This window comes from Scyliorhinus canicula, chromosome 17, assembly GCF_902713615.1.
Source record: "Scyliorhinus canicula chromosome 17, sScyCan1.1, whole genome shotgun sequence".
NCBI lineage: Eukaryota > Metazoa > Chordata > Chondrichthyes > Carcharhiniformes > Scyliorhinidae > Scyliorhinus > Scyliorhinus canicula.
The window spans coordinates 84,539,143-84,563,444 of NC_052162.1; the positions used below are offsets into that span (position 1 = coordinate 84,539,143).

At 47.4% G+C, this 24,302-nt stretch overlaps 1 non-coding gene across 1 annotated transcript; it reads left to right on the forward strand.

Moving 5' to 3' along the window:
* The first annotated feature begins 2,280 nt into the window (after positions 1–2,280).
* trnae-cuc lies at positions 2,281–2,352 on the forward strand. Its single transcript has one exon. It is a non-coding gene; the product is annotated as a tRNA-Glu (tRNA).
* Positions 2,353–24,302: the final 21,950 nt, after the last annotated feature.

Sequence of the window (24,302 nt, forward strand, 5' to 3'; positions counted from 1 at the left end):
GTGCCGCCCAAGGCTCCAGCATCTCTGAAAGGGTTCTGCCAATGATGATGGCCTCTCACATAGGTCACTCCAGAGTGGGCCCAAGCCAGTGGCCACAAAGCCATCAGCTAGAGTGTCAGCTGACCGCATGTCCATTCTCCCGCCGGTCCTCCAGCCAACAGCGCTTGCCCATCCCGCGCGGCCCCTTCTCCTTTCTCCGAGGAGAATACCTCGGTGGAAAATACTGGTGATCTGGGGCACAATCTGGTGAGCCACTGTTCCCCATAGATAGCAGTAAGAGGCCCGCTTTTGACCACAATGGCCTCGCCAGATTTCACATTGGAGGTTAACATCCATGGAGCCCACAGGAAAATTGCCCAGCAGTGTAGACAAAGAATGAATGATCTGCAAGTGGCACTGTCTCGTCATTGCAAAATGACACTCATAAGGGCATCAGGCAGTGTAAGTTTGAGTGCAGAAGGATGTCACACTGGAGTTTGTGTTGCAAAACTCAGCAGCAATATGTGCACTGAATGTGTGGCAACCACTTCATGCCCTCAATGTTCTATTGGTTGTTGGACACCTTGTTTGTTAATCATTTACTGAGGAGGGTTGAGGAGTTGGCATAGGCATACCTGTTCCTAAACTGTTCTTTCACCCATTGGAATGGAACTCAATCTTTCTGTCTTTCTGCAGGACAAGAACCCATACAACAGGAGGAGCGGGTCAAGACCGCTGGTAGCATTCCAGATATTTGAGTCCTAATCACCTTTGAAGAGGAGGCTGCTAAACCAGTTGGGTAGGACTGTGACTGTGCCTGTTGCCAGGTATGGGCCCTCATTAAGAAATTTTAAAATGTTATTGGCTGGTTCCCTTTTACTAGGTATCTGTTACGGTTGCCTGATTGTTTTATGAAACTTGGAACAGGGGGATTTTGTTTTAATTGGCGCAAGAAACAGTAATCCACTTATTGCTGGATTGTAGCCTCTGAGAGATGACAGTCTAATGGCCGCCCCAGCAGTGTGAGGGGAACATGTAAGGATAGAGTTGGGCACAATTAAGGGTTTGCCCAGTAGTGCCATAATTGTGCCCATTTTGAAAAATGTCCCTTTTATTCTGAGTTTCTGCTCAAATTAATTTGTATATTACTGAGTGCAAAATATTCCATGAACTAGGACAAACAGGAAACTTTCTATAATCATAAAATTTACAGTGCAGAAGGAGGCCATTCGGCCCATCAAGGCTGCATCAGCCCTTGGAAAGAGCTCCCTAACTAAGCCACACCTCCATCCTATTCCCGTAACTCAGTAACTCCATCTAACTTTTCTTTGGACATTAAGGGCAATTTAGCATGGTCAGTCCACCTAACCTGCACATCTTTGGACTGTGGGAGGAAACCGGGGCACCCAGAGGAAACCCACAGAGACACGGGGAGAACATGCAGACTCCGCACAGACAGCGACCCAATCCAGGAATTGAACCTGGGACCCTGGAGCTGTGAAACAACTGTGCTAACCACTGTGCTACTATGCCGCCTAACTTTGAGCATTTGAAATTTTTCTTCTAAGAATTTCATGAGGTGAGGATGGACGTTATTTTTAAAATATCTTTGAGGAATATTGTGTAATACTGTATAAAAGGCTGTATGATTCCATGTGTAAATGATATAATTAAGCCAAGGAAACGTTAATGGAGACAGTTTATCTGGGAGAATTGAGAGATGAAAGGAGTGAAACTGTTAAATGTATGCATTTGTAATGAAGCTAGGGTAAAGTGGATTTTTAAGTAAATAAGTAGAGCTTATAAATTTGCATTAGTATATCTGGAGGAACTTCTTTCAGCTTTTATATTTCAAAGGGTAGTAAAAGGCTTTTACAGCTTGCAAAGGTTCCATAAATAAACAAGGGAAGGCTATTAAATGCTCTTTGTCCCGAAAGGAGAGGCAATAGGAAAAACATGAATATTTTTATATTTTAGAAAAGTTAAGATCAAAAGGATACTGAGGATAATAGAATCTGAGATGAAAGGGGAAGAGGATACCTAAGGAAATATGTTGAGCTGAGCTGTGTTGGTTGTGCGGGGAAGAACTCCTGGTAGTTGCTCTGTACTGGGGTAAGGTGCGAAGTCTGAAGTGTGCAGTAACAGATTTGATAGTAGGGCACCCTCCCCAAATACTGCTCTAGAATGTGAATGGGTTGTTGGAGGGGCTTCCTACATGGTGCACAAGGCCTTGTCATGGGCACCCACACAAAGTTGTGGTATTCTTTTGTTGGACAGCGGGAAGTTATTCCCGCTTAGAGCTCCCTGGTGGTCTAGTGGTTAGGATTCGGTGCTCTCACCGCCGCGGCCCGGGATCGATTCCCGGTCAGGGAAAGTCACTTTAGGGGCTGGCTTAGCACAGGGCTAAATCGCTGGCTTTGAAATCAGACCAAGGCGGGCCAGCAGCACGGTTCAATTCCCGTACCAGCCTCCCCGAACAGGTGCCAGAATGTAGCGACTAGGGGCTTTTCACAGTAACTTCATTTGAAGCCTACTTGTGACAATAAGCAATTTTGTTTCATTTCCAAAGTTGTGTTTGACGTATTGTTGCCTCTTATGATTGATGGTATAATGGTGTTATATTAGTAAAAGGTTCTAGAACAAAGAACAAAGAAAGGTACAGCACAGGAACAGGCCTTTCAGCCCTCCACGCCTGCGCCGACCATGCTGCCCATCTAAACTAAAATCTTCTACACTTCCGGGGTCCGTATCCCTCTATTCCCATCCTATTCATATTTTTGTCAAGAGGCCCCTTAAACGTCACGATCGTCCCTACTTCCACCACCTCCTCCGCCAGCGAGTTCCAGGCACCCACTACCTTCTGTGTAAAAAACTTGCCTCATACATCTCCTCTAAGCCTTGCCACTCGCACCTTAAACCTATGCCCCCCTAGTAATTGACCCCTCCACCCTGGGGAAAAAGTCTCTGGCTATCCACTCTGTCTATGCCCCTCATAATTTTGTAGACCTCCTTCGTTCCAGTGAGAACAAACCAAGTTTATTCAATAAAAGCAAATGGATAAAAGCAAATTACTGCGGATGCTGGAATCTGAAATGAAAGGGAAAATGCTGGAAAATCTCAGCAAGTCTGGCAGCATCTGTAGGGAGAGAAAAGAGCTAACATTTCGAGTCCGATGACTCTTTGTCAAAGAGTCATCGGACTTGAAACGTTAGATCTTTTCTCTGCCTACAGATGCTGCCAGGTTTGCTGAGATTTTCCAGCATTTTCCCTTTCGTTCCAAATTTATTCAACCTCTCCTCATAGCTAATGGCCTCCATACCAGGCAACATCCTGGTAAATCTCTGCTGCACCCTCTCTAAAGCCTCCACATCCTTCTGGTAGTGTGGCGACCAGAATTGAACACTATACTCCCATGTGTGGCCTAACTAAAGGTTCTATACATTTGCAACATGACTTGCCAATTTTTATACTCAGTGCCCCGGCCAATGAGGCAAGTATGCCGTATGCCTTCTGGACTACCTTCTCCACCTGTGTTGCCCCTTTCAGTGACCTGTGGACCTGTGCAGCAAGATCTCTCTGACTGTCAATACTCTTGAGGGTTCTACCATTCACTGTATATTCCCTACCTGTATTAGACCTTCCAAAATTTGTCCGGATTAAACTCCATCTGCCACCTCGCCGCCCAAGTGCCCAAACAATCTAAATCTTACTGTATCCTCTGACAGTCCTCATCGCTATCCGCCATTCCACCAACCTTTGTGTCATCCACAAACTTACTAATCAGACCAGTTACATTTTCCTCCAAATCATCGATATATACTACGAACAGCAAACGTCCCAGCACTGATCCCTGCGGAACACCACTAGTCACAGCTCTCCAATCAGAAAAGCACCCTTCCATTGCTACTCTCTGCCTTCTATGACATAGCCAGTTCTGTATCCATCTTGCCAGCTCACCTCTGATCCCGTGTGACTTCACCTTCTGTACCAGTCTGCCATGAGGACCTTGTCAAAGGCCTTAGTAGTCCATATAGACAACATCCACTGCCCTACCTGCATCAATCATCTTTGTGACCTCCTAATTGTTCACTAATCTTGTGGCGGGGGGAAAGCATGAATCAAAGGCCACATAAACAAGGTTCTCGGAGGTATGAGATTAGTACAAATTGAGCTGTCAGATCTGACTCCAAATCAAAATTGTATTGTACGAATGAAAAGTGAGGAATTGATCATGTTTGATCCACATAGTGATGCCTATGATAAGTGTAAAATTTCCAAATGCTGCACCAGAGGATTGAAAGGTAGTTTACCATTTCTTTGTCAACATAGCCCACAGTGCAAATGATTGTTTATGGTCCCAAAGCTTTCCTCTTTATTAAAACAGCCTGTGGATCCCAGTACAAAATGGAGGTCAATAATGAAACTTTCTCTCAAGAATATTGTTCAAAACAGAGCTGTCTCATAGGAAGAGCCCCTAAATAGCATTTACTGGAGCTGGCCAGTGAGCAAATCAGGAAATTAACAATTATTAAATTGTTAATTTATTAAACAAGTATAAAGTGTGTCATTGCACAAGAGCATCTAGATTTCATTTCATTTTCATCTGTGGATTTGAGGAACTAGACTCTGGGAAAGGATGTAACACGTCACATCGATGTGCGGAACATATTAATTTTCAAGACTTACTTTTCACACTGGTTGTTACTATTTTCTGTATCCTTGTTATGATGATTAGAATGAGAGTGAGTCACAAAACGGAAGACAGAGTGCTTTAATTTTCATTATTTTAAGCTCAGCACAGCTGGTCTGTTATAGTTTGTGATAAATCCATCACCTCCTCAGGTCAATTATGCCTCAGAGTGTTGGTAATGGATGCTCTTTTTACTCAGACTTATTCCTTCCCATCCATGGGAGGCTCTTTGTTGCTGAGTGGTAAGTGGTCCAAGAACACCCTTTATGTTTTTGTACCAGGAGCCCGCACTGTTATCGGCAGACATCCCAGGTGAATTAACTGAAGGTTGTGTATGTGTATGCCTGCCTCGACGCTGCTGCCTGAATTTGTTAACAGCTGCGCAAATAGTCAACAAATTGATGACCCATGTGCACAGCTGGTCCGGCTGATGCTTGAGATGTGGGAGAATAAATTTTAACAAATGATGTACTGCATTGTTAAACAAGATCTTTAAGTAACTATTAATCATCATTTGGCAAGCTTAGAAAATCATCCCTGGATAAACTACTTCTTGCCAACCTGTGACATACAAACACAATGAAAGCAGCTAGTTGGTTCCTTCATAATGATAAACAGAAAAGTCCAATTCTGCCTGAAGATATTAGAGGGTAGTCTACAATCTCAGAGGCTCCGTAAGCCCACGCTCGCTGAATCTTCAGCTGACACTTGATTCATTGAATAGATAGATCTGCAACTTTGGGGAGGCACAGTGACACAGCGGTTAGCACTGCTACCTCACAGCGCCAGAGGCCCGGGTTCGTCTGTTTGGAGTTTGCACCTTCTCCCCATGTCTGTGTAGGTTTCCTCCGGGTCCTCTTGTTTCCTCCCATAGTCACACAGATGTGCAGGTTAGGTGTATTGGCCACGCTGAAAATTTCCCGAGTGTGTATGTTAGCTGGGGTTACGGGTGTGAGTCTAGGTAAGGTGCTCATTTGGAGGGACAGTGCAGACTCGATGGGCCGAATGCCCTCCTTCTGCACTGTCGGAATTCTATGAATTTTATTAATCTTGCCCCCCTGTCAGTATGGTACAGGAAGCATTAGCTGCACAGTTTCTTCAGAGGCCAGTTCATTGCACTTGTGCAAAAACATTGTTATGTTTTGTTCATTTCGTAACAGGAGCAATATGTCAGCTTTCTGAATGTTGGATGATAATATTGAATGTCCAATTTATGAGCCCCAGAAGGGTTAAGTGAATACTTTGTCAGTGGTAGACTGATGCCCCAATGTCCATATTTGGTCACCATGGCAACACACTGACGAGAGACAGGGAGAATCTTTCAGAGGACTGCACGGCCCATAAAAAGTCTAAATAATTGCTTTCACTTGTCTCAGGAGACAGCCTTGAAAGACCACTAGTGACGCAGGCTGTGATGTTAAATAATGACACATACGAGAACACCTTAGGAATTTTACATCAGCCTGATTAATGCTTCATTCATTTAGATTTCCCTGGTGTTATTATTAGATCGAAATGAGTGACAAAAAATAGGAATGATGCAGACGGATGTTTGGATGTGAGCATGGGAGCGCGTACCCAGTACACTTCCATGATGCACACGGGTTGTTGCCACGGGTGAACCCAACTCACGCGTTTTAATTAAAAATGTGAAATCATCTCCATATTCCCTGTTGGCAGCTAATAGTCAGAGCTTTGAAATATGGGCAATATCTGTTTCGAGGAGAGGAATGTTCACGAACAACAGTGGGGGAGATGCAAATTGCAGTCAACAGGTACCCCAGCCCCCAGCCCCAGGCAAAATAAAATCTTTAAATCTGGCTCATTCTGTGCCATTGCTGAAGCTTTTAGGATTACACAGCAATAAAAGCCAAATTATCAAAGCGAGCAAATAAATTGCTCTCTTATGTAAATAATACCTCTTTAGGTTATTTACAGCGCTTGTAAACCTTTAATGGCACTTGTGCCTAACGCAATGGCTCAAAAATTGCCGAGGTAACAGTGAGGCTGAGGCTCACTGTTATTTGAGTGCAAATGCCCTAATGACTTGGAGCAAGGACAGGCACACAGTGAAAGACGGGAATCAAGCACAGTTTCTGTGGGAAATGCATTTGCTCACTCAGGTCCCAGAAGACCTCCCTCACTATGACATTATTTGATCATTCTTGCCGTGATTGTCTTTAAATCTAAGTATACAAGGCAACTCTAGTTAACGATAAGTACCATTGTTGACCTGTTCCAGGTATTCCCAGGCTGCAGCACCTCAGCTTGCCTTGCTCCACTGTTTGATTCTGCTCTGATTTCTTGGGTCCCAAGCTTAACTGCATCCTTCCATCGTGTGTGTTTTACAGCTTTCATTCACTTCTTGGCCCTTGGCATAAATTCAATGATTTTCTAGCCGGTGCCATATCTGATTCAAGCATCGCGGCCAGAATGGGCAGTCTCTCCTCCCCCCCGCCGGGATAAGCCCACGCGCTGGTTGGTAGGCCCCCCCGCTGGAGCCGGATCCCCCCTCCCCCATACCAGAGGTAGGAGCTGCGCTCCGAAAGCTCGTGTTTGAAACAAACCTGTTGGACTTTAACCTGGTGTTGTAAGACTTCTTACTGTGCTCACCCCAGTCCAACGCCGGCATCTCCACATCACACCAGGATGGTCCAAGCAGCATGAATGGGAACGATGCCGGTGGGACTCGGCCGCACTCAATGGGCATTCGACCCATCAAGCGCGGAGAATCGCCAGGGTGGGGAGGGGCCGCGTTTAGAGGCCACCCCGACTGGTGCCAGTGCTGGTGCCATTGGCTCCGATTCTCTGGTCGCTGGAGAATCGGTGGCCCGGTGTCGGAGTGGCGTTGCGGGATTCTCACCCGCCCCCCCCCCCCCCCCCCCCCCCCCCCCCCACCCAAGCAATTCTCCGACCCAGCACGGGGTCAGAGTATCCCGCCAATGGACTTTAGTAAAGCCATTGACAAGATACCTCATGGTTGGCTGGTACAGAAGGTGAAGTCACATGGGATCAGAGGAGAGTTGGATACAGAACTGGCATGGGCACTGAAGGGAGAGGGTAGCAGTAGGAGGGTGCTTTTCTGAATGGAATGCTGTGACTAGCAGCGTTCCACAGGGATCAGTTCTGGGACCTTTGTTGTTCGTTGTGGATATAAATAATTTGGAAAAAAATGTAGCTGGTCTGATTAGTAATTTCGCAGACGACACAAAAATTGGTGGAGTTGTGGATCGTGAAGAGGATTGTCAGAGGATACAGCAGGATATAAATGATGCACTATCAATTACGATGAGACGAAAGTAGAGAGTAATCGAGGCTTTATTACGCAGAGATGTGGAACCTCCCGCAGCTGTTACCGATATGGCTGCAGCTCGGAGAGCCCACACATTTGTACTCCGCCTACCGGGCGGAGCCAGCAGGCAGAGATCTACCCCCGTACCTGTAGTACAGGAGTCTTACAGTAATCCCCTCGTATGCAGTATATAATAAAACAGTGGTGACTACCACATTCACCACCTGTAAAAAAAAAATAGTCCAGCGGAGGTGGTGGTATATTTATATACAGGTTGTTTTTTTTTTTTAATTTTGAAAGATTCTAAAAATTTAGACGGTCGGGTGCCTTGATCCGCCTTTGGGAGCGTCGCAGGTGTGGTGTTGATGCCGGTGTTGGTTCGGTAGTCGGTGACTCCGGTTGTGTGTCGACCTCATCTTCATCCACAGGTGGGACCAAGGGGAGGGTGGATCTTCCTGGAACGGGTGCTGTGGCTGGTGCCAGGTCCCAAAGGGAGACTGTCTTGGCGGCCGTTGGGGTACGCTACGTAGGCGTACTGCAGGTTCGCGTGGAGTAGCTGTACCCTCTCAACCAACGGGTCCGCCTTGTGTAGCCACACGTGCTTACGGAGGAGAATGGGTCCTGGAGCTGCCAGCCATGTTGGGAGCGAAACCTCAGGAGGTGGACTTCCTAGCGAAGGCAAAGAGACGTTCATGGCGAGTTACGTTAGTCACAGTACACAGGAGCGACCGAATGGAATGAAGGGCGTCGGGGAGGACCTGCCAGTGGCTGGCCAGGAGATTTCTGGACCGTAGGGCCAGCTGGGCGACCTTCCAGACCGTCCCATTCTCCCGCTCCACCTGCCCGTTTCCCAGGGGTTGTAGCTGGTCGTCCTGCTCGAGGCAATGCCCCTGTTGAGCAGGTACTGGCGCAACTCATCGCTCATGAATGAGGATCCCCAGTCACTGTGGACGTAGGCGGGGAAACTGAACAAAGCAAAATGGTGTTGAGGGCTTTGATGACGGTGGCAGACGTCATATCGGGGCATGGGACGACGAAAGCGGAATCTGGAGTATTCGTCGACCACATTAAGAAGGTACGTGTTTTAGTCGGTGGAGGGGAGGGGCCCTTTGAAGTCCATGCTGAGGCGTTCAAAGGGGTGGGAGGCCTTCACCAGACATGCACAGTCTTGCTGATAGAAGTGCGGTTTACACTCCGCGCAGACCTGGCAGTCTCTGGTGATATCCCTGACTTCCTCGATGGGAGTAGGGCAGATTGCGGGCCTTTATGAAGTGATAAAAGCGAGTAACCCCTGGGTGACAGAGATCGTCGTGCAGGGTGCAGAGTCAGTCCACTTGTGTGCTGGCACATGTACCTCGGGATCGGGCATCAGGGGGGTTCGTTGAACTTACCGGGGCGATACAAAATCTTGTAATTGTAGGTGGAGAGCTCTATCCTCCTCAAGATCTGATCATTTTTGATCTTATCCCGCTGTGTGTTGTTAAACACGAAGGCAACCGACCATTGGTCAGTGAGGAGAGTGAATCTCCTGCTGGCGTAGCCAGCAGGCAGGGATTTACCCCCTACCTGTAGTACAGAGGCCTTACCGTAATACTCTCGTATGCAGTATATAATACAACTACCACAATAAACTGGTTGGAGTCTTGGGCGGAGAAATGGTAGATGGAGTTTAATCCGGACAAGTGTGAGGTAATGCACTTTGGAAGGTCTAATGCTTGTAGGAATTACTCAATAAATGGTAGAACTCTTGCGAGTACTGACAGGCAGAGAGATCGGGCCTGCATGGTATGTTGCCTGGTATGGAGGGAATTAGCTATGAGGAGAGGTTAGATAAACTTGGTCTATTTTCACTGGAACGATGCAGATTGAGAGGCGACCGATAGAGGTCTACATGATTATGCATGGACAGAGTGGATAGTCAGATGCTCTTTCCTGGGTCGGAGGGTCAAGTACTAGGGGAGATAGGCTTAAAGTGCGTGGGAAAAAGTTTAGAACAGATGTGTGAGGCAAGTTTTTTTTTACATAGAGGGTGGTAAATATATTGAACGTGCTTCCTGGGGAGATGGTGAGAGCAGGTACGATAGCGGCATTTAAGGGACATCCAGACAAATATATGAATAGGGTGGGAATTGAAGGATAGGGACTCTAAGTGCATACGGTTTTATTTTAGGCACAGTACCATGGTTGGCGCAAGCTTGTAGGGCCGAAGGGCCTGTTCCTGTGCTGTATTGTTCTTTGCTGTGAGAGGATTGTCAATCTTTGGAATTTTCCATTCAGGAGAGCAATGGAGGCTGGGTCATTGAATATATTCAAGGTTGAGTTTAACAGAGTTTTGTCCTATAAGCAAGTCAAGGGTATGGGGAGCCGGGAGGAAAGTAGAGCTGAGGCCATGATAAGATCAGCCATGATCTTATTGAATGGTGGAGCAATCCCAAACAATCAAATAGTCTACTCCTGCTCCTATTTCTTCTGCTCTTATGTTCAATTGTGCTTCGGAAATCTCTTGGGACTCTCTGGAACCTTCTAGAAAGGCCCACAGAAAACTTCCTTTCAACTTTTGAAGAGTCTTTTATAATGAGCAATATTTGACCTTAACTACCTTCAGGTATTAGAGTTAACATCTTTTCAACCATAGCAATCAAATCCGTGTCAGCTAAATCATTTTAAAGGAAAGAACTCAACAGAATTGTACAAGATTGCTGCAGAAATTGTAAATGTCAGGTTAACTTTTTCTGTGTTGCATTTCTCACAGCCATACTTGCAATGGAATACCATGGTTGCCAATACTTTAATCTCAAGGACTTTAAGATAAGAGTGTAATTGGAAATCGCAGGATTTTAATACTAAAATAGATTTTAATAGATAATGGAGATTTTACTGCGCAATGGAGATTTTAATACACATTGTAATTAGTAATCTCGGGAGTTTAAGACATAATGAGATGGGTCATAAGGTCAGGAGAAAACCTATTATCTTTTGCTAGATTCAGGCAGACTTCTCAGCCTCCCAATATTAAACCAGTTAGGTGGAATCAGTTAAAGTCCTTCCAGATGTAATTTTGCTTTGAGTAGAGGACATAGCATCCATCAATATCAAGGACACCGTCCTTGGCTTCATCAGCAGTCTCAGGCGAGTTAAATTTTATAGAAACTTCCTTAAATACTGTATCAAAAGCAAAGCTGCCTTGGGTGACAAGGTATTGGTGAAGTCCAAGGAACTTCTTCCTCAGTTCTAGTTGTCTGCATTGATCCAAATTTGCATCCTTCCATAGAAAAGATGAAGTGACCAAACTCTGGTCCCCTTAATTGTTCAGTTTAATTTGACCGCCACCTTAAGAGTGATTCAATCAAATGCGCCCAGGTAATAAAATTCAGTTGGAATGATGAATCAAAGAAGGGAAGTAAGCTTGTGACTGTTCAATTAGAAGCATGTGTTTGGTTGCTACAGCTATATACCAACCCTCTGTTTTGAGCCTTCCGATGTGCTGTCCTACCCTGGTCTCTGGCTGGATCCATCCACCATCAGTATAATTGCAGGATAATGTGGTGAAATTAAACCCGCCCTGAAAACTGGAAGCTCTTTTGACTCATCCCTCCTCCCACTCCCCACTAAGGAGTTACCTATTCAACAACCCATTGCCAGTTTTGAGTAGATGGAGTGATGCCATTAGGCAGAGAGGTTCAGAAACAAAGACATTATGATGGCATGGACAGGGTGGATAGGGAGAAAGCTGTTCCCCTTAGTTGAAGGGTTAGTCATGAGGGGACATAAGTTCAGGTTGAGGGGCAGGAGGTTTAAGGGGAATGTGAGGAAAAGGGTTTTACCCAGAGGGTGGTGACGGTCTGGAATGCATTGCCTGGGAGGGTGGTAGAGGCGGATTGCCTCACATCCTTCAAAAAAGTACCTAGATGAGCACATGGCACAGCATAACATACAAGGCTATGGGCTAAGTGCTGGCAAATTGGATTAGGTAGGCAGGTTTTTCATGTATCGCTGCGTGTTCTGTGTATTTGCTGTGATTCTGTCTAGAGAATCGGTGGCATTCTGTCACCAATGTTGGGGAGGGGACAGTAGAGAGAGCGAGTAGTAGAAAAGAGGTTTACGATTGGGATATAGAACTGGAAGATGGCAGAGAAATGGTGGCGCAAAGGGATATGGGGGGCAGGATTTTCAACTCAACATGCTGGTTGGTAGAAGGCAGTGATGGTTACTGAGGGTGGGGGGGGGTATTGATGTGCATGAGTGGATAGGGACATTAGGGAGTTCTGATTTAGTGTAAGTCTTTACCACTTGAGTGGAGCTGAGGAAACTAGCCAGGAGACACTAAAGACGTAATCGCATGCCAATGAAGGTCCCAGCAGTGGAAGGGGTGGGGGGGGTCTGGGAGGCAGAGGTGGCAGTAAGTTCTCTTGCCAATGAACTGGATGTGGGGTTTGATGTTCAGTTCAGGATTGTGCAGAAAGCAAAATGTTATGGCTTCAGTCAGGAAGAGATGGTGGGAGCCAAACAAGGTGACTTAGAGAACATAGAACAGTACAGCACAGTACGGGCCCTTCGACCCATGATGTTGTGCCGACCATTTATCCTAATCTAAGATCAACCTAACCTAGACCCCTTCAATTTACTGCTGTCCATGTGCCTGTCCAAGAGTCGCTTATATGTCCCTAATGACTCTGACTCCAGTACCTCTGCTGGCAGTGCATTCCACGCACCCACCACTCTCTGTGTAAAGAACCGACATCTCCCTGATACCTTCCAATCACCTTAAAATTATGCCCCCCCGTGACAGACATTTCCACCCTGAGGAAAAGTCTCTGGTTATCCACTCTATCCGTGCCTCTCATCATCTTGTACACCTCTATCGAGTCACCTCTCTTCCTTCTTTACTCCAGTGAGAAAAGCCCTAGCTCCCTCAACCTTTCTTCATAAGTCCTCCAGTCCAGGCAGCATCCTTGTAAATCTGCTCTGTACCCTCTCCAAAGCATCCACATCCTTCCTTTAATGAGGCAACCAGAACGGGACACAATATTCCAAGTGTGGTCTAACCAGGATTTTATAAAGCTGCAGCAAAACCTCGCGGCTCTTAAACTCAACCCCCCTGTTAATGAAAGCCTACACACCATCCGCCTTCTGAACAACCTGGGTGGCAACTTCAAGGGATCTATGCATGTGGACCCCAAGATCCCTCTGTTCCTCCACACTTCCAAGAATCCTGCCTTTAACCCTGTATTCAGCATTCAAATTCGACCTTCCAAAATGAATCACCACATTTATCTAGGTTGAATTCATCTGCCACTTCTCAGCCCAGATCTGCATCCTGTCAATGTTCTGCAACAGCCCTGGACACTACCTACAACTCCGCCAACCTTCGTGTCATCGGCAAACTTACTAACCCACCCTTCCACTTACCCACCCTTCCACTTCCTCATCCAAGGCATTTATAAAAACCACAAACAACAGAGGTCCCAGAACAGATCCCTGCAGGGCACCACTGGTCACCGACCTCCAGACGGAATACTTTCCATCCACTATTATTCGCTGTCTTCTTTCGGCCAGCCAATTCTGTATCCAGACAGCCAAATTTCCCTGTATCCCATGCCCCATAACTTTCTGAATGAGTCTACCAATCAAATACCTTATCAAATGCCTTACTGAAATCCATATACACCACATCCACTGCCCAACCTTCATCAATGTGACTTGTCACATCCGCAAAGAATTCAATGAGGCTTGTGAGGCATGACCTGCCCCTCACAAAGTCATGCTGACTATCTTTAATCAAACTATGTTTTTTTAAATAATCATAAATCCTATCTCTCAGAATCTTTTCAAATACTTTGCTCACCACAGACACAAGACTGACTTGTCTGTAATTCCCAAGGATTTCCCTATTCCCTTTGTTGAACAGTGGAACAACATTAGCCTCCCTCCAATCATCCAGTACTACTCCAGTGGAGAGTGAGGACGCAAAGATCATTGCCAACGGGGCAGCAATCTCCTCCATTGCTTCCCGTAGTAACCTTGGGTACATCCCATCAGGCCCAGGGGACTTAACTATCCTGATGTTTTCAAAATTTCCAGCACATTCTCCTCCTTAATATCAACCTGTTCAAGGCTATTAACCTGGTTCACACTGTTCTCATGAGCAACAAGGTCCCTCTCTAGTGAATACTGAAGCAAAATATTCATTTAGGGCCTCCCCCATCTCCTCAGACTCCAAGCACAAGTTCCCTCCACTATCCCTGATCGGCCCTACTCTCACTCTGATCATCCCCTTATTTCTCACATAAGTGGAGAACGCCTTGGGGTTTTGCCTAATTCTTCCCGCCAGGGCTTTTTCATGCCCCTTTCCAGCTCTCCTAAGTCCATTTTTGAGTTCCTTCCTGTCTATCTTGTAGCCTTCTAGAGCCGTGCCAGATCCTTGCTTCCTCAACATAGAACATAGAACATTACAGTGCAGTACAGGCCCTTCAGCCCTCGATGTTGCGCCGACCTGTGAAACCCTTCTAAAGCCCATCTACACTATTGCCTTGTTATCCATATGCCTATCCAATGACCATTTGAATGCGTTTAGTGTTGGCGAGTCCACTACTGTTGCAGGCAGGGCATTCCACGCCCTTACTACTCTCTGAGTAAAGAATCTACCTCTGACATCTGTCCTATATCTATCTCCCCTCAATTTAAAGCTATGTCCCCTCGTGCTGGACATCACCATCCGAGGAAAAAGGCTCTGAATGTTCACCCTATCTAATCCTCTGATCATCTTGTATGCCTCAATTAAGTCACCTCTTAACCTTCTTCTCTCTAACGAAAACAGCCTCAAGTCCTTCAGCCTTTCCTCGTAAGATCTTCTCTCCATACCAGGCAACATCCTTGTAAATCTCCTCTATACCCTTTCCAATGCTTCCACATCCTTCCTATAATGCAGCGACCAGAACTGCACGCAATACTCCAAATGCGGCCGGTACACCAGTACAACTGCAACATGACCTCATGGCTCCGAAACTCAATTCCTCTACCAATAAAAGCTAACACACCGCACGCATTCTTAACAACCATCTCAACCTGGGTGGCAACTTTCAGGGATCTATGGACATGGACACCGAGATCTCTCTGCTCGTCCACACTACCAAGAATCTTACCATTAGCCCAGTACTCTGACTTCCTGTTATTCCTTCCAAAATGAATCACCTCACACTTTTCTGCATTAAACTCCATTTGCCACCTGTCAGCCCAGCTCTGCAGCTTATCTATGTCCCTCTGTAACTTGTAACATCCTTCTGCACTGTCCACAACTCCACCGACTTTAGTGTCATCTGCAAATTTACTCACCCATCCTTCTACTCCCTCCTCCAGGTCATTTATAAAAATGACAAACAGCAGCGGCCCCAAAACAGATCCTTGTGGTACACCACTAGTAACTGGACATCAGTCTGAACATTTCCCATCAACCACCACCCTTTGTCTTCTATCAGCTAGCCAATTTCTGATCCAAACTGCTAAATCACCCTGAATCCCATATCTCTGTATTCTCTGTAATAGCCTACCTTGGGGAACCTTATCAAACGCTTTACTGAAATCCATATACAGCACATCAACTGCTTTACCCTCATCCACATGTTTAGTCACCTTCTTGAAGAACTCAATAAGGTTTGTGAGGCCCTACCTACCCTTCACAAAACCATGTTGACTATCTCTAATCAAATTATTCCTTTCCAGATGATTATACATCCTATCTCTTATAAACATTTCCAAGACTTTTCCCACAACAGAAGTAAGGCTCACTGGTCTATAGTTACTGGGGTTATCTCTACTCCCCTTCTTGAACAAGGGGACAACATTTGCTATCTTCCAGTCTTCTGGCACTATTCCTGTAGACAAGGATGACTTAAAGATCAAAGCCAAAGGCTCAGCAATCTCCTCCCTAGCTTCCCAGAGAATCCTAGGATAAATCCCATCCGGCCCAGGGGACTTATCTATTTTCACACTTTCCAGAATTGCTAACCCCTCCTCCTTATGAACGTCAAGCCCTTCTAGTCTAGTAGCCTGTATCTCAGTATTCTCCTCGACAACATTGTCTTTTTCCTGTGTGAATACGGACAAAAAATATTCATTTAGCACCTCTCCTATCTCCTCGGACTCCACGCACAACTTCCCACTACTGTCTTTGACTGGCCCTACTCTTACCCAAGTCATTCTTTTATTCCTGACATATCTATAGAAAGATTTAGGGTTATCCTTGATCCTACCTGCCAAAGACTTCTCATGTCCTCTCCTGGCTCTTCTTAGCTCTCTCTTTAGAGCCTTCCTAGCTAACTTGTAACTCTCAAGTGCCCTAACTGAACCATCACGTCTCATCTTTACATAAGCCTCCTTCTTCCTCTTGACAAGTGTTTCAACTGCTTTAGTAAACCATGGTTCCCTCCCTCTACCAGTTCCTCCCTGCCTAACAGGTACATACTTATCAAGGACACGCAGTAGCTGTTGCTTGAACATGCTCCACATTTCCATTGTGCCCATCCCCTGCAGCTTTCCTCTCCAGCCGATGCATCCTAAGTCTTGCCGCATCGCATCATAATTGCCTTTCCCCCAGATATGACTCTTGCCTTGCGGTATATACCTATCCCTTTCCATCACTAAAGTAAACGTAATTGAATTGTGGTCACTATCACCAAAGTGCTCACCTACCTCCAAATCTGACACCTGTCCTGGTTCATTACCCAGTACCAAATTCAATACGGCCTTGCCTCTCATTGGCCTATCTACATACTGCGTTAGGAAACCCTCCTGCACACATTGGACAAAAACGGACCCATCTATAGTACTCGAACTATAGTGTTTCCAGTCAATATTTGGAAAGTTAAAGTCCCCCATAACAACTACCCTGTTACTTTCGCTCCTATCCAGAATCATCGTTGCAATCCTTTCCTCTACATCTCTGCAACTTTTCGGAGGCCTATAGAAAACCCCTAACAGGGTGACCTCTCCTTTCCTGTTTCTTAACTCAGCCCATACTACCTCAGTATTCGAGTCCTCATCAAATGTCCTCTCAGCCACCGTAATACTGTCCTTGACTAACAATGCCACCTCTCCCCCTCGCTTACCACCTTCCCTGAGCTTACTGAAATATCTAAACCCCGGTACCTGCAACAACCATTCCTCGCCCTGCTCTATCCATGTCTCCGAAATGGCCACAGCATCGAAGTCCCAAGTACCAACCCATGCCGCAAGCTCACCCATCTTATTCCGGATGCTCCTGGCATTGAAGTAGACGCACTTTAAACCACCTTCCTTCCTGCCGGCACACTGCTGCAACTTTGAAACCTTACTCATGACCTCACTACTCTCAGCTTCTTGTGTACTGGAGCTACAATTCAGGTTCCCAATCCCCTGCTGAACTAGTTTAAACCCTCAACCTTACGTAAGCTTCCTTCTTCCTCTTGACTAGAAGCTCCACCTCTCGTTTCATTCAAGGCTCATTCACCTTACCCTTCCTTCCTCGTCTCAGTGGGACAAAACTATTCATCACTTGCAGCAAGTGCGCCTTAAAAAACCCCCACATTACTGTTGTGCATTTCCCCAAGAACAACTGTTCCCATGTTATGCTCCTCAGCTCCTGTCTAATGGCAATATAATTTCCCCTCCCCCAATTAAATACCTTCCCATACTGTCTGTTCCTATCCCTCTCCATGACTATGGTAAAGGTCAAGGAGTTGTGGTCACTGTCACCGAAATGCTCTCCCACCGAGATATCTGACACCTGGCCTGGTTCGTTGCCAAGCACCAAATCCAATATGGCCTCTCCCCTAGTCGGCCTATCTGCATATTGAGTCAGGAATCCTTCCTGTACACATCTGACAAAATCTGCTCCATCCAAACCATTTGCACTAAAGAGGTTCCAGTCAATATCAGGGAAGTTGAAGTCACCCATGACAAAAACTGTTACTTCTGCAACTTTCCAAGATCTGCCGCCCAATCTGTTCCTCCATACCTCTTCTGCTATTGGGGGCATATAGAAAACTCCCAATAAAGTGACTGCTCCTTTCTTGTTTCTGACTTCCACCCATACTGACTCAGGAGACAAACCCTCCTTGACTACCTCCTTTTCGTGAAGGTGCCGACGTTGGACTGGGGTGAGCACAGTAAGAAGTCTTACAACACCAGGTTAAAGTCCACCATGTTTGTTTCAAACACTAGCTTTCAGAGCACTGCTCCTTCCTCAGGCGAATGAACAGGTATGTTCCAGAAACATATATATAGACGAAGTCAAAGATGCCAGACAATGCATAGAATGCGAGCATTTGCAGGTAATTAAATCTTGACAGATCCAGAGATAGGGGTAACCCCAGGTTAAAGAGGGGTGAATTGTCTCAAACCAGGACAATTGGTAGGATTTCACAAGCCCAGGCCAGATGGTGGGGGATGAATGTAATGCGACATGAATCCAAGGTCCCGGTTGAGGCCGTACTCATGTGTGCGGAACTTGGCTATATGTTTCAGCTTGGCGATTCTGCGTTGTCGCGCGTCCTGAAGGCCGCCTTGGAGAACGCTTATCCGGAGATCAGAGGCTGAATGCCCTTGACTGCTGAAGTGTTCCCTGACTGGAAGGGAACATTCCTGCTGGGTGATTGTCGCGTGATGTCCGTACATTCGTTGTCGCAGCGTCTGCATGGTCGCGCCAATGTACCACGCTTCGGGACATCCTTTCCTGCAGCGTATGAGGTAGACAACGTTGGCCGAGTTGCACGAGTATGTACCGCGTACCTGGTGGGTGGTGTTCTCACGTGTAATGGTGGTATCCATGTCGATGATCTGGCACAGATCTGGCATCTGGCAGAGATTGCCATGGCAGGGTTGTGTGGTGTCGTGGTCGCTGTTCTGAAGGCTGGGTAGTTTGCTGCAAACAATGGTTTGTTTGAGGTTGCGCGGTTGTTGAAAGCAAGTACTGGGGGGTGTGGGGATGACCTTGGTAAGATGTTCATGTTCATCGATGATGTGTTGGAGGCTGAAAAGAAGATGTCGTAGTTTCTCCGCTCCGGGAAAGTACTGGACGACGAAGGGTACTCTGTCGGTTGTGTCCCATGTTTGTCTTCTGAGGAGGTCGGTGCGGTTTTTTGCTGTGGCGCGTTGGAACTGTCGATCGATGAGTCGAGCGCCATATCCCGTTCATACGAGGGCATCCTTCAGCGTCTGTAGATGACTGTTACGCTCCTCCTCGTCTGAGCAGATCCTGTGCATACGGAGGGCTTGTCCATAGGGGATGGCTTCTTTAATGTGTTTAGGGTGGAAGCTGGAGAAGTGGAGCATCGTGAGGTTATCCGTGGGCTTGCGGTAAAGCAAAGTGCTGAGGCGAGTGTGTCTAAGAATGCAACTGATTTTGGAGAGTTGTCTATGGTGAGTCTGATGGTGGGATGGAACTTATTGATATCATCGTGTAGTCGTTTCAGGGATTCTTCGCCGTGGGTCCAAAGGAAAAAAATGTCATCTCCATCAAGGACGACAAAACTCGTCTCCATCAAGGACGGTCACCTCAGCACTTCGCTTTACCGCAAGCCCACGGATAACCTCACGATGCTCCACTTCTCCAGCTTCCACCCTAAACACATTAAAGAAGCTATCCAGTGTGGACAAGCCCTCCGTATGCACAGGATCTGCTCAGACGAGGAGGAGCGTAACAGACATCTACAGACGCTGAAGGATGCCCTCATATGAACGGGATATGGTGCTCGACTCATCGATCGTCAGTTCCAACGTGCCACAGCAAAAATCCGCACCGACCTCCTCAGAAGACAAACATGGGACACAACCGACAGAGTACCCTTCGTCGTCCAGTATTTTCCCAGAGCGGAGAAACTATGATATCTTCTTCGTAGCCTTCAACACGTCATCGATGAAGACGAACATCTTGCTAAGGGCATCCTCCCACCCCCACTACTTGCCTTCAAACAACCGTGCAACCTCAAACAAACCATTGTCTTCAGAACAGCGACCACAACACCACACAACCCTGCCATGGCAATCTCTGCAAGACGTGCCAGATCATCGACATGGATACCACCATTACACGTGAGAACACCATCCACCAGGTACGCAGTGCATACTCGTGCGACTCGGCCAACGTTGTCTATCTCATATGCTGCAGGAAAGGATGTCCCGAAGCGTGGTACATTGGTGAGACCATGCAGACGCTGCGACAACGGATGAACGGACATTGCGCGACAATCACCAGGCAGCAATGTTCCCTTCCAGTCGGGGAATACTTCAGCAGTCAAGGGCATTCAGTCTCTGATCTCCGGGTAAGCGTTCTCCAAGGCAGCCTTCAGGACGCGCGACAATGCAGAATCGCCGAGCAGAAACCTATAGCCAAGTTCCGCACACATGAGTACGGCCTCAACTGGGACCTGGGATTCATGTTGCATTACATTCATCCCCCACCATCTGGCCTGGGCTTGTGAAATCCTACCAACTGTCCTGGCTTGAGACAATTCACACCTCTTTAACCTGGGGTTACCCCTATCTCTGGATCTGTAAACATTTAATTACCTGCAAATGCTGGCATTCTAAGCATTGTCTTGCATCTTTGACTTTATATATATGTTTCTGGAACAAACCTCTTAATTCACCTGAGGAAGGAGCAGTGCTCCGAAAGCTCGTGTTTGAATCAAACATGTTGGACTTTAACCTGGTGTTGTAAGACTTCTTACTGTACCTCCTTTTCGGCAGCTGTGATGCACTCCCTAATTAACAGTGCCACTCCCCCTCCTTTTTTAACCTTCCTCCCTATTCTTCTTAAAACATCTAAACCCCGGAACATCTAACAACCATTCCTGCCCCTCTGAGATCCATGTCTCCGTAATGGCCACAACATCGTAGTTCCAAGTACTCATCTATGCTCTAAGTTCATCTCCCTTATTTCTGACACTCCTTGCATTGAAACAGTCACATTTTAACCCATTTCACTGAGTGCAACTTTGCCCTCTCAACTGTCTACATTTCCTCTCAGACTCGCTACATACTATTTCGGCCTGTTCAACAGCTACCCTATCCTCTGATCCATAGCTCTGGTTCTCATCCCCCTGCCAAAATAGTTTAAACCCTCCCGAAGAGCTCTAGCAAACTTCCCACCCAGGATATTGGTGCCCATCCAGCTTAGGTGTAATCCGTCCTTCATGTACAGGTCCCACCTTCCCCAGAAGATATCCCAATGATATCTCCTGCACCAGCTCTGTTGCCAGTTGTTCAGCTGCATTTGCTCTCTGTTCCTTTTCTCACTTGCACATGGCACCGGTAGCAACCCTGAGATTACTACGCTTCTGGTCCTGCTCTTTGGCTTCCAACCTAACTCCCTAAAATCACTTTTTAGATCCTCACCCTTTTTCTTAGCTATGTCGCTGGTGCCTATGTGCACCACGACTTCTGGTTGCTCCCACTCCCCTTAAGAATCCTGTAGACTCATTCAAAAACATCCCTGACCCTGGCACCCAGGAAGCAACATACCTTCCGGGTGTCTTGTTCGCGACCACAGAATCTCCTATCTGTTCCCCTATCCATTGAGTCTCCTGTCACTATTGCTTTTCTATTCTCCCCCCCTTCCCTTCTGAACCACAGAGACAGGTTCAGTGCCAGAGACATGGCCGCTAGGGCCTTCCCCTGGAAGGTCATTCCCCCCCCAACAGCGTCCAAAATGGTACACTTGGTTTGAAGGGGAACAGCCACAGAGGATCCCTACACAATCTTCCCATTTATTTTTCTTCCCCTGACTGTAACCCAGCTACTCCTGTCCTGCACCTTAGGTGTGGCTACCTCCCTGTAATTCCTCTCTGTCACCCCCTCTGCCTCCTGGATGATCCAAAGTTCATCCAGCTCCAGCTCCAGTTCCCTAACATGGTCTCTGAGGAGCTGGAGTTGAGTGCACATCCCACATGTGTAGTCAGTGTGGACACCAGTGGTATCTCTAACCACTGACATCCTACAGGAGGAGCATGCAACTGCCCTAGCCTCCAGCCCCTCCGATCTGAATTCCCAAAGAGATTTAAAAGGAAAAATAAAGATTAAACGCCCATTAGGCCCTTAAAAATATATATAAATATATACTGCTGCTACTCTCTCGAGTGAACCCTCTAAAATTGGTTATTCTGCTAAATAATACAAAGATAGCTTGCTGCTCCCAAAAAACAAAAACAAAAAAAAACAACTCTTACCTTACAGAATGTTGCTGCCCTGTGAACCAACTGGAACTCCGCCCTCCAACTCTGCCCCTGCTCCCAGTCAGCTGCACTCTCCGTAAACTCCCAGCTCCCTTCACGCTTTTTGAGGAAATGTAGGAAGTGAAAGGAGCATCTTGCTCCCTCCTCACCTAACTCCCTCAGTCACCAAATGCTCACTATAGCTTAACCATGTGGTGAACATATTGCAGTAACCATTCACCATATATGTAATTGTACCACGCTGTTGCCCATGACGACTCCACCTATGGACCATTGCAAGTTATTACCTATGATGTATCATATTGGTGCCTTTGTGGGCTCCGCCCCAGCTCCTCCCCTTGAGGGGAAGTATAAAGAGCAGTAGCTCTGTAGAGCTCTCAATAGCAGAGCAGTCACAGGCAGGCACAGTTCTAGTCTATTAAAGCCACAGTTTACATCTACACTCTGTTCGTGTGAATTGATGGTCACATCAATTTAATCGACTACAATACCACTACGGAATCTGCCCTCAAACCTGACCGACTGGAACTCGACCCACCAACCACGGAGGCCAAAGGGATTTTTTCGTACTGGCTCCGCTGTTTTGAGGTCTACCTCGCCGCCTCCTCCTCGCCTTCCGTCTCCAATGATCAGAAGCTGAGCTTCCTCCACGCCCGGGTGAGCCATCGAATCTCTGTACAACTCGAGAAAGCTTCCACCTACGCAGATGCCCTTGCGATGCTGAAGCGCCTCTATGTAAGGCCCATGAATGAGGTGTGTGCACAGCATCTCCTCACTACTCGCTGCCAACGCCCTGGGAATTTTCTGGAGGAGTACCTACACGACCTCAAAGTCCTTGCACGAAGTTCCAACTACCAGGCCGTTATGGCCACTCAACATATGGACCTCGCAGTCCGGAACGCCTACTTGACTGGAGTCAGGTCCAACTATGTGAGACAGTGTCTACTCGAGAAGGGTGCCCTGGACCTGGAAGAGAAGGTAAAGCTAGCCTCCTCCCTAGAAGTAGCGTTCCAAAGCCTCAACACGTTCCCGTCTGATCACGCGACCCCCTCGTGGACCCCCGACCAAAGAATACCCCAGGCTTGAGCAGCGCGGCTGCCTGCCCAACACGGGGGGCTACCCTGCTATTTGTGCGGCCAACGCCAGCACCCCAAGCAGCGCTGCCCGGCCCGGAACGCGAACTGCAGCGACTGAGGAAAAAAAGGACATCTTGCTAAGGTTTGCCTGGCCAGGTCCAAACCCTCAAAATCGCAGGCCCGACCCTTAGACTCACAGGCCCGCAGATCCCGCAGTGTCGCAGCTTGCCTGCCGGCTCCGTCCCTGGACACGTCATCGGCCTCGTGCTGTCCGTGGGGGCAGCCATCTCCAAGCCCGAACAGCTGCAACTCACAGGGGCCGCCATCTTGCCCATCCTCGCCCACGCAGCCCGACATGTGCGACCGACGGGGGTCGCCATCTGCAACGTCGCCCGACACGTGCGACTGACGGGGGCAGCCATCTTGGGACCAGCGCAGCACCTCCAGCTACCCGCAACTCAGCGCAGTCACCCTTGACCACTCGCGACCCAAACACCTCCGGAGCTCCATGATGACCGTCTGGGTAAATGGACACGAAATACCTTGCCTGTTCGACTCCGGGAGCACAGAGAGCTTTATTTATCCAGACATGGTAAGTCGCTGCTCGCTCCCAATCTTCCCAGCGCACCAAAGCATCTTCCTCGCTTCTGGGTAGCACCCGGTGCAGATCCGGGGATGCACTACCGCAACGCGAGCAATGCAAGGCGGCGAATACGCCGATTTTAAGCTGTATGTACTCCCCGACCTCTGTGCTCCTCTCCTGTTGGGACTGGATTTCCAGTGTAACCTCAAGAGCCTAACCGTCCCCTGCTCTTCGCAAATCTCACCGCCGACTGTAAGCCAGTCGCCACCAGAATCAGGCGGTATAGCATTCAGGACAGGACTTTTATCAGTTCCGAGGTCCAGCGACTCTTGTGGGAGGGGATCACCAAGGCCAGCAATAGCCCTGGAGAGCTCAGGTGGTGGTCGTTAGGACCGGGGAAAAGAACCGGATGGTTGTAGATTACAGCCAAACCATAAACCGGTACACGCAACTCAATGCGTACCCCCTCCCCCGG